Genomic DNA, 10797 nt, shown 5'->3' on the forward strand with positions numbered 1-10797 from the left:
CTGGCTCGGGCTCACTCCTGAGTCACAAAGAACTGTAACAATTGGTGAGACAGTTCTTGGCAAGCTATCACCCCCAGGCCACTGCACAGGCAACTGACTGAAATACACCTCCAGTCTCCATAAAAAAGGCCTATTTACTTGTTCTGTAGCTTCATCCTGAGGGGCAGGCTTCAGGTATGTTACATAGTTAGAGAATACAGAGATGCTTTCAGGGTCTGAGGCTGTACAACACCATATTTGTTGTCTCCAGGCCTCACTACAGCTTCCTTTACCTCCAATAAAGAAGTGTAAACAACAATGTAACCAACTGTTGCCCAAGGGACACTTCTAGATCCCCTTGTCCAAACACCAGTAGAATTTGCAATTGTGGTTCTACAGAATTGTGTAGCTTTGACAGTCAGCTGGGTTTAACTCTAGGAAAGTTGCAGGAAACTGAGATTCCATTCTTACAGGGTCAGTGTGCTTTATAACTCACTCTAAGAACTAGCATAGAGACAACAGTTTAAAAAGAAAATGGGATATACATGAAGGAGACACTGGCTAATTCTAATTTTAGTGTGTGTGCCTGAGGTGCAAGGATCTATAGAAATGTTCTTTGGGAACGGAAGTGTTTGTAGGTGCCATTTTTTTTTGGCCCTCCTTCAGTCTAGCTGGCCCAATGCCAATGGAAATCTGTCCTGAAATTTTCCATTTAACAGGATAGCACTGCTCAACTCACCCCAGTATTCCCCTGCAGCCCCATCTCACCCAAACTGCCCACCCTGGCAGGTGCCCCTTCACAGTGGATTCTACTCCACCATTCCAGACAGGCATATGTGGTCAGCATCAGCATCCTTCCAAAGTGATAATTGCCCCAGAACATGTGATAGGCAACCCAACAGGACTATCACCTCACCAAAATAATTCCTGCCTCAGGAAGGGAGGTGAGGCAGGCCCATCCACCATCACATACACAGCAGTTGCAGCCAGGCCTCTCAGTCAACTGCACCAGGAGTTAATGCTACCCACCAGCATGCCTGCTACAGCTAGGCCTTTCAGTCATATGTGTCAGGGCCAACATTGTCCACAGTGCACCCACAATAGTCACAGCCAGTCATTGGTGGTCATTCCTTTCAAAAACAGTCATACCTCAGTGAAAAGACAAGAGTATATGCAGCCCCCACAGGAATGCCTCGTTCTGGTGATCAGGGGGATTGTGCTAGGCCCTATAGAACACCTACACAAGGCCACTATTTCCAACACCAAGAGATGTAACTGACCTACCAAAAACAAAGAGAGTAAGACACAATGAGACAGAGGAATATATTCCAAATTAAAGGACAAGGCAAAACCTCAGAAAAAGAACTAAATGAAGTGGAGATAAGCATTCTACATAATTAAGACTTCAAAGTAATAGTCAAAAAGATGCCCCTGAAATCAGGAAAAGAATGGATGAACATAGTCACAAAGAGATATGAAATATTTTTAAAAAACCAAACAGAGATGAAGAATGCAACTGTAATGAAAAATACACTAGAGGAAATCAACAGCATATCAGAAGACAGAGATCACTGATCAGGAATACAGGGAGTGAAAATCATTCATAGAAAGTGAATGGCAAAAAGATAAAAGAATTTAGAGTGTTTATAGCAGCAATGTCTACAATAGCCAAACTATGGAAGGAACCTAGATGTCCATCAACAGATGTATGGATAAAGAAGATGTGGTATATATACACAATGGAATACTATGCAGCCATCAAGAGAAATGAAATTTTGCCATTTGCGACAACGTGGATGGAACTAGAGGGTATCATGCTTAGTGAAATAAGTCAATCGGAGAGAGACAACTATCATATGATCTCCCTGATATGAGGATATGGAGATGCAACATGGGGAGTTAGGGGGATAGGAGAAGAATAAATGAAGCAAGATGGGATTGGGAGGGAGACAAACCATAAGTGACTCTTAATCCCAGAAAACAAACTAGGGGTTGCTGGGGGGAGGTGGGGTTGGGAGAGGGGGAGGGGGTTATGGACATTGGGGAGGGTATGGGCTATGGTGAGTGCTTTGAAGTGTGTAAATCTGGCGATTCACAGTCCTGTACTCCTGGGGATAAAAATACATTATATGTTTATAAAAAATAAGAAATTTAAAAATTTTAAAAAAAATTAAAAAAATTATGATTAAAAAATTTTAAAAAAAGATAAAAGAATTTAAACAATGAGGATAGGTTCAGGGACCTCTCAGACAACATCAATCACACTAACAATCACATCATAGGGAATCCAAGAAAAGACAAACAGAAAGGCACAAAAAATATATGTGAAGAAATAACAATTGAAAACTTCCTTAACCTGGGGAAGAAAACAGAAATCTATGTCGAGGAAGCAGAAAGGCTCAAAGAAGATGAGCTTCAGAAGGTCTATACCAAATAATCCTAAAATTTGTATGGAATCAGAAGAGACCCCGGATTGCTAAGGAAATGTTGAAAAAGAAAAACAAAACTGGGGGCATCACGTTACCTGATTTACTACAAAGCTGTGATCACCAAGATAGGGTGGTACTGGCATAAAAACAGACACATAGACCAGTGGAACAGAGTGGAGAGCCCAGATATGGACCCTCAACTCTATGGTCAAATAATCTTTGACAAAGCAGGAAAAAATATACAGTGGAAAAAAGACAGTCTCTTCAATAAATAGTGCTGGGGAAATTGGACAGCTATATGTAGAAGAATGAAACTCGACCGTTCTCTTATACCATACACAAAGATAAACTTGAAATGGATAAAAGACCTCAAGGTGAGACAGGAATCCATCAGAATCCTAGAGGAGAACATAGGCAGTAACCTCTCTGATATCAGCCACAGCAACTTCTTTCAAGATATGTCTCCAAAGGCAAAGGAAACAAAAGTGAAAATGAACTTTTAGGACTTCATCAGGATCAAAAGCTTCTGCATAACAAAGGAAACAGTCAGCAAAACAAAGAGGCAATCCACGCAATGGGAGAAGATATTTGCAAATGACATACACAAAAGGCTGATATCCAGGATCTATAAAGAATTTCTCAAACTCAACACACACAAAACAGATAATCATGTCAAAAATCAGCAGAAGACATGAACAGATACTTCGCCAATGAAGACATACAAATGGCTAACAGACACATGAAAAAATGTTCATCATCACTAGCCATCAGGGAGATTCAAATTAAAACCACATTGAGATACCACCTGACACAAGTTAGAATGGCCAAAATTAGCAAGACAGGAAACAACACGTGTTGGAGAGGATATGGAGAAAGCGGAACCCTCTTGCACTGTTGGTGGGAATGCAAGTTGGTGCAGCCACTTTGGAGAACAGTATGGAGATTCCTTAAGAAATTAAAAATAGGGACGCCTGGGTGGCTCAGTGGATTAAGCCGCTGCCTTCGGCTCAGGTCATGATCTCAGGGTCCTGGGATCGAGCCCCGCATGGGGCTCTCTGCTCTGCAGGGAGCCTGCGTCCTCCTCTCTCTCTGCCTGCCTCTCTGCCTACTTGTGATCTCTCTCTCTGTCAAATAAATAAATAAAAACAAAAATCTTAAAAAAAAAAAAAGAAATTAAAAATAGATCTTCCCTGTGGCCCTGCAATTGCACTACTGGGTATTTACCCCAAAGATACAGATGTAGTGAAAAGAAGGGCCATCTGTACCCCAATGTTTATAGCAGCAATGGCCACGGTCGCCAAACTGTGGAAAGAACCAAGATGCTCTTCAACGGACGAATGGATAAGGAAGATGTGGTCCATATACACGATGGAGTATTATGCCTCCATCAGAAAGGATGAATACCCAACTTTTCTATCAACATGGACGGGACTGGAAGAGATTATGCTGAGCAAAATAAGTCAAGCAGAGAGAGTCAAGTATCATATGGTTTCACTTATTTGTGCAGCATAACAAATAACACGGAGGACATGGGGAGATGGAGAGGAGAAGGGAGTTGAGGGAAATTGGAAGGATAGATGAACCATGAGAGACTATGGACTCTGAAAAACAACCTGAGGGTTTTGAAGGGGTGGGGTGTAGGAGGTTGGGGGAGCCAGGTGGTGCATATTATGGAGGGCACATATTGCATGGAGCACTGGGTGTGGTGCATAAACAATAAATTCTGTTATGCTGAAAAGAAATTAAAAAAAAAGAAGGTCATACCAAAACACATAACAATTAAAATATCAAATATTAATTATAAAGATAGAGTCTTAAAAGCAGCAAGGAAGATATAATAGATACACAAAAAATAAAGAGAAAAAATCAAAGTACAACATCAAATAAAGTTATCAATCATAAGCAAAGAGAGGAAAAGTAGGAACAGAGAACTACAAAACAACCAGAAAACAATTTACAAAATGACAATAAGTTCATGAATGTCTATAATTATTTTAAATGTAAATCATCTAAGAGCTTCCCTCAAAAAACATAGGGTGAGTGAAGGCTTAAAAAAAAAGACCAATCTATATGTTGCCTGTAAGAAACTCATTCTAAACTTAAAAACACAGACTAGGGGCGTCTGGGTGGCTCAGTGGGTTAAAGCCTCTGCCTTCAGCTCAGGTCATGATCCCAGGGTCCTGGGATCAAGCCCCACATGGGGCTCTCTGTTCAGCGGGGAACCTGCTTCCTCCTCTCTCTCCCTGCCTGCCTCTCTGACTAGTTGCAATCTCTGTGTATCATATAGATAAATAAAATCTTTAAAAAAAAAACACAGACTAAAAGTGAAAAGGTAGAAAAAGATATCGTATGCAAATAGAAGCAAAAAATAAAGCTAGGGTAGCAATACTTGTAACAGATAAATAGACTTCAAAGACTATAATGGACTTTGTTCCAAAGACTGTAATAAGACAGACAAAGAAGAGCATTATGTAACAATAAATGCATCAAGCCACAAAGAGGATTTAATTATTGTAAATAACTATCAACCCAATATGAGCACCTAAATATATAAGGCAAATATTAACAGCTTAAAGGGAGAAATTGACAGCAATACAAGGATAGTAGGGGATGTTAACACCCCACTTTTATCAATGAATAGATCATCCACACAGAAAGTCAGCAAAGAACCAGTGGCTTTGAATGACACATGAGATCAGAAGGACTTAATAGAGATATAACTGAACATAATAAAAAATTTGCTTTGATAATTTATAAATGATATTCAAACATGTTAGGGTTTATTAGGACTTTATTTCAAATGAAGTAGGAATATCTTATATATTTGACACTCTCCACACTTGGGCATTAAAGTAGATTACATGAAAAGAAAAAAAAGGTATGTACAGAACATTTCATCAAAAGGCAGCAGTAAACATATTCTTTATAGGTACACATGGAGCATTATCCAAGATAGATCACATGTTAGGCCACAAAACAAGACTCAATAAATTGAAAAAAGATTAAAATCATACCAAGCATTTCCATCCACAAATGTATGAAACTAAAAATCAATTTCAAGGGAAAAAAACTGGGGAAAAAAACACAAATACATGCAGTCTAAACAAATGCTACCAAACAACCAATGAGTCAGCACAGAAAGGAATGAAGAAAAAAAAATATCTGGAGACAAATGTAAATGGAAACAATATTATTCAAAATCTTTGGGATCCATCAAAGGTTGTTCCAAGAGTGAAGTTTATAGTGACAGGCCTACTTCAAGAACAATAATCTCAAACAACCTAACTTCATACTTAAATAAGCTAGAAAAAGAACAAAACACAGAGTTGATAGAAGGAAGAAAATAAAGATCAGAGTAGAAATAAGTGAAATAGAGACAAGAAAACAGAAAAAAAGAAACTAAAAGCTGTTTCTTTTATAAGATAAACAAAATTAATAAATCTTTTGACAGACTCATCAAGAAAAAAGAGGACTCAAAATCAGAAATAAAAGAGAGGAATTACATTTCACACCACAGGAATACAGGAGATTATAAAAAGAGACACCTAGGTGGCTCAGTCAGTTAAGTGTCCACCTTTGGTTCAGGTCATGATTCCAGGGTCCTGGGATCAAGTCCTGCATTGGGCTCCTTGCTCCATGGGGAGCCTGCTTCTCCCTCTGCCTGTTTCTCCCTCTGCTTGTGCCCTCTCTTTCTCTCCTTCTCTGACAAATAAATAAAATCTTTTTTAAAAAAACAAAGGTTTATAAAAGACTATTAAGACAAACGATATGCTAACAAATTGGACAACCTAGATAAATTCCTAGAAACTACAATCTTCTAAGACTGAATCAGGAATAATTAGAAATTCTAAATTCCTGATAACTAGGAATGAAATAGAGTCAGTTATCAAAACACAAAGAAGAAAAGTCAAGAACCAAATGTATTCACACGTGAATTCTATTAAGCATTTAAAGGATAGTTAATACCTATCCTTCTTAACTATTCCAAACAATTTAAGAGGAATATGATGTTTCCAAATCCATTTTATGAGACCAGCATTACCCTGATACCTAACATCAAAGACATTTAAAAACAAAAAAAGTACAATATCCCTGATTAACATAGATATAAAATATTCCACAAAATATTAAAATCCAAATTCAACAATACATCAAAAGTGAAACCGAGTGGGATTTATTCCAGGAATGCAAGGAAAATCTAATATCTACAAGTCAATGTAATACACCACATTAACCAAATGAAGTATAAAAATCATATAATTGTATCAATGGATGCTGAAAAAGCATTTGACAAAATTCAACATCCATTTATGATATAAAAAAAAACCTTTCAACAAATTGGAGAGAGAAAGCAAGAGTGAGAGAGAACATATCTCAACATAATAAAACCCTTATATGACAAACAGAGCTAACATCATATGGAATGTTGAAAAGTTGAAAACTTTTCCTCTAAGATCAGGAACAAGAGAAGAAGCCACATTCCTGCCACTTTTATTCAACATACTACTGGAAGTCCTAGCCACAGCAATCAAACAAAACATAAAAGATGTCCAAGATGGAAAAGAAAAAGTAAAATTGTCACTATTTGCAGATAAAATGTCACCATATACAGACTTAACCAAAAATCTATTAGAATAAATGAATTCAATAGAGTTTCAGAACACAAAATTAATATGTATAAATCTGTTGCATTTCTATACATGAATAATGAAGTAGCAAAAAGAGACATTAAGGAAACAATACATTGTATGATCGCATTGAAAAGAATAAAATACCTAAGAATAAATTTAATTGATGTGAAAAACCTGTAATTTGAAAACTATAAGATATAGAGAAAAGAAATTCAAGATGACACAAATAAATAAAATGATATACTGTTCTTATAGATAATGAAAATTAATATCATTTTAATGTCCATACAACCCAAAGCAACCTACAAATTCAATGCAATCCCTATCAAAATATTTTGAAGGGTCAGGGGTGGGAGGTTGGGGGAACAGGTGGTGGGTAATAGGGAGGGCACGTTTTGCATGGAGCACTGGGTGTTGTGCAAAAACAATGAATACTGTTACGCTGAAAAAAATAAATAAAATGAAAAAAAAAGTAGGAAATATGTGAAAAAAAAAAAATGGACAGAGGACCTGAATAGACATTTTCCAAAGAAGATAAACAGATGGCTAACATACACATGAAAAGATGCTCAACATCACTAATCATCAGGGTAATGAAAATCAAAACCACAATAAGGGGTGCTTATGTGGCCCAGTCAGTTAATCATCTGCCTTTGGCTCAGGTCATGATCCTATGGTCCTGGGATCAAGCTCCATATCAGGCACCCTGCTCAGCAGAGAGTCTGCTTCTCCCTCTCCCTCTGCCATTCCCCCTGTTCTTGTTCTCTTTCTCACTCTCTCAAATAAGTAAAATCTGTAAAAAAATACTGTAATAATATATTATCTCACACTAGTCAGAATGACCGCTATCAAAAAAGACAAGACACAACAAGTGTCTATGTGAAGAAATAGGAACCCCGATGCCCTGTTGACACTAATGAAAATTGGTGCAGTCACTGTGGAAAACAGTATGAAGATTCCTCAAAATATTAAAAATAGAAATACTGTATGATCCAGTAATTCCATTGCTGGGTATTTACCCAACAAAAATGAAAACACTAGTTTGAAAGCTAGATGCACTCCTATGTTTATTGCAGTATTATTTAAGATAGCTAAGATACGAAAGCAATCTAAATGTCCACTGATATATAAATGGATAAAGAAGATGAAATGACATATTATAGCAAATGACATATCACTATAACAAAGGATGAAGTCTTAACATCATGACAACATACATGGACCTAGAGGGTACTATGCTAAATGAAGTAAGTCAAATAAGAGAAAGACAAATATAACAATCTCATATGTGGAATCTGAAAAACAAAACAAACATACAAAACAGAAACAGACTCATAAATACAGAGAACTGGTGATTGCCAGTAGGCAGTGTTGTAGGAGGATGGGTGAAATGGGTGAAGGGGATTAAGAGGTAAAAATTTACAGTTATTAAATAAATAAGCCTCAGGGATTAAAAGTACAGCATAGGGAATATAGTAACATTGTAATAAATTTACATGGTGACAGATGTCAGCTACACTTCTGGTGAGCATTTTGCAGTGTATTCATGTGTCAAATCACTATGTTATACACCAAAAACTGATATAATACTATATATTAACTGTACATCAAATAAATTTTTTTGAAGATATAGATGCATGTGTGTACAATAGAATACTACTCAACTATAAAGGCATGAAATCTTTTCATTTGCAACCACACAAATGGACCTCGAGGGAACTGCTAAGTGAAATAACTCAGAGAAAAACAAATACCATATGATTTCACTGGTATGTGGAATCTAAAAAACAAAACAAGTGGACAAACAAAACAAAACATAGATACAGAGAAGGGAGTGAGGGTTGGTGGGTAAGGATGGTAGTTGTTGGGCAGGTAAAATGAGTGAAGGAGGTCAAGATGTACAAACTTCTAATTATAAGATAAGTCATGGGGAAGTAAGGTACATCATGGTGACTCTATTGAAAAATATGATAGTGCACACTTGAAAGTCACAAGGAAAGTAAATCCCAAAAGTTCTCATCCTAAGGAAAAAAAATTAACTGTATGGTAATGACTGGTAACTAGACACTGTGGTGACCATTTCACACTGTATACAAATATCAAATCATTACATCTCTTGAAACTTATAACGCTATATGTCAATTATAGCTCAATAAAAAATCCATAGCCTCAAGTCATATCCTTATATGAAGAAATCACAATGATCTATTTTGAACTAAATATATGTTGAAAGAAAATTAAATTCATTTAGTGGCAGGCATTTCATGGAAAACTATAACTCGGGGCGCCTGGGTGGCTCAGTGGGTTAAGCCGCTGCCTTCGGCTCAGGTCATGATCTCAGGGTCCTGGGATCGAGTCCCGCATCGGGCTCTCTGCTCGGCAGGGAGCCTGCTTCCCTCTCTCTCTCTCTGCCTGCCTCTCTATCTACTTGTGATGTCTCTCTGTCAAATAAATAAATAAAATCTTTAAAAAAAAAAAAAAAGAAAACTATAACTCATTTCAGGAAATAAGACAAAAATGACCAAATGCAAAGAAAAAAAATTATATGCAAATGGAAAAGATAAAATTCATACTGACTTTAGCAAACACAGATTTTAAGGTAACTAGGATTAATATAGTCAATAAAATAAAGAAAAATTAGACAATTTTTCAAAAGAGTTGAAATATATATAAAAATGAATCAAATAGGAATTCCAGAACAGAAATATACAACTAAAATTAAGAAATTAATAGGTGGGTTTAACCATGGAATAAACCATCTAGAATAAAACATGGGTGAACAGAAAGATAAATCATATTTCAGATGGAAGCACAGTGAAGAGTATTATGTAAATACAGAAAAGAACATGAGACTTAAGGGACATGATTTTTTAAAATCTTATGTTTATACAAGGAAAAAAGAGAATGTGTACAATTGTTATAAATGAGGTGATTTTTTTTTTACCCTGTTTCATAAAATAACAGATAAGGCTCAAAGACATTAAATAATTTTTCCAAGGTAACATAAGATTAGCATCTCAAAAAATGTAGTTTCAAAACTAGGTCTTACTTCAAAGCCTATGCTCTTTTCTGTAAACCATAATACTGTAATACATTTGAAAGTGATTTTTGCAGTTTTGCACTCTACCAGACTTTCCTGATGTGTCATACTTTTAACCTGTACATGGAAAGATGCCCTAGGGTAAAAACCACACACAGAGAAAGCATACCTCCCACTTGTCAAAATGTTCTTTGGCCTCTTAGAAGCATCCTGCCCCTCTCTTGCTGCTTTCCTATGTAACTTAGACCCAGCAAACCCTGTTATCATTGAATCTTTTCAATATGCTTTAAACTAGTGTCTTCAAGTTTGTTTGAGCTCAGATTCAACCCCTCTTACCTCACTGCACACACCTTTTAGGGGAGGCATGATCTAATATGTAAATAATATAGGATGAAGATTATACATTTATCTCTTAATCTATCTGGAGACCTTCCTTAATAACAACATCTTTCCCAGTATAATTGTGTTACTTTACTTCAGATAAGGAATTTGCAAACTTTTCCAGTAAGAAATTACTTTTCCAAGTATTATTTTATCTTGGGGTATAACAGAATGGTAGTCGGAGTGGGGATGGGAAGAAAAATAATGACTATAAAAGTTACTTAGGCAGGGGCCTATGGCTTTATGACTCTTCCACTGAAAGCCTTAATGGTTGGCAAGGAAAAATAAGGGAGATTTTTTTTTAAAAATCCAGCACGAAAATTGGACTCATAGAATG

The sequence above is a fragment of the Meles meles genome, chromosome X (assembly GCF_922984935.1).
Source record: "Meles meles chromosome X, mMelMel3.1 paternal haplotype, whole genome shotgun sequence".
NCBI classification, from domain to species: domain Eukaryota; kingdom Metazoa; phylum Chordata; class Mammalia; order Carnivora; family Mustelidae; genus Meles; species Meles meles.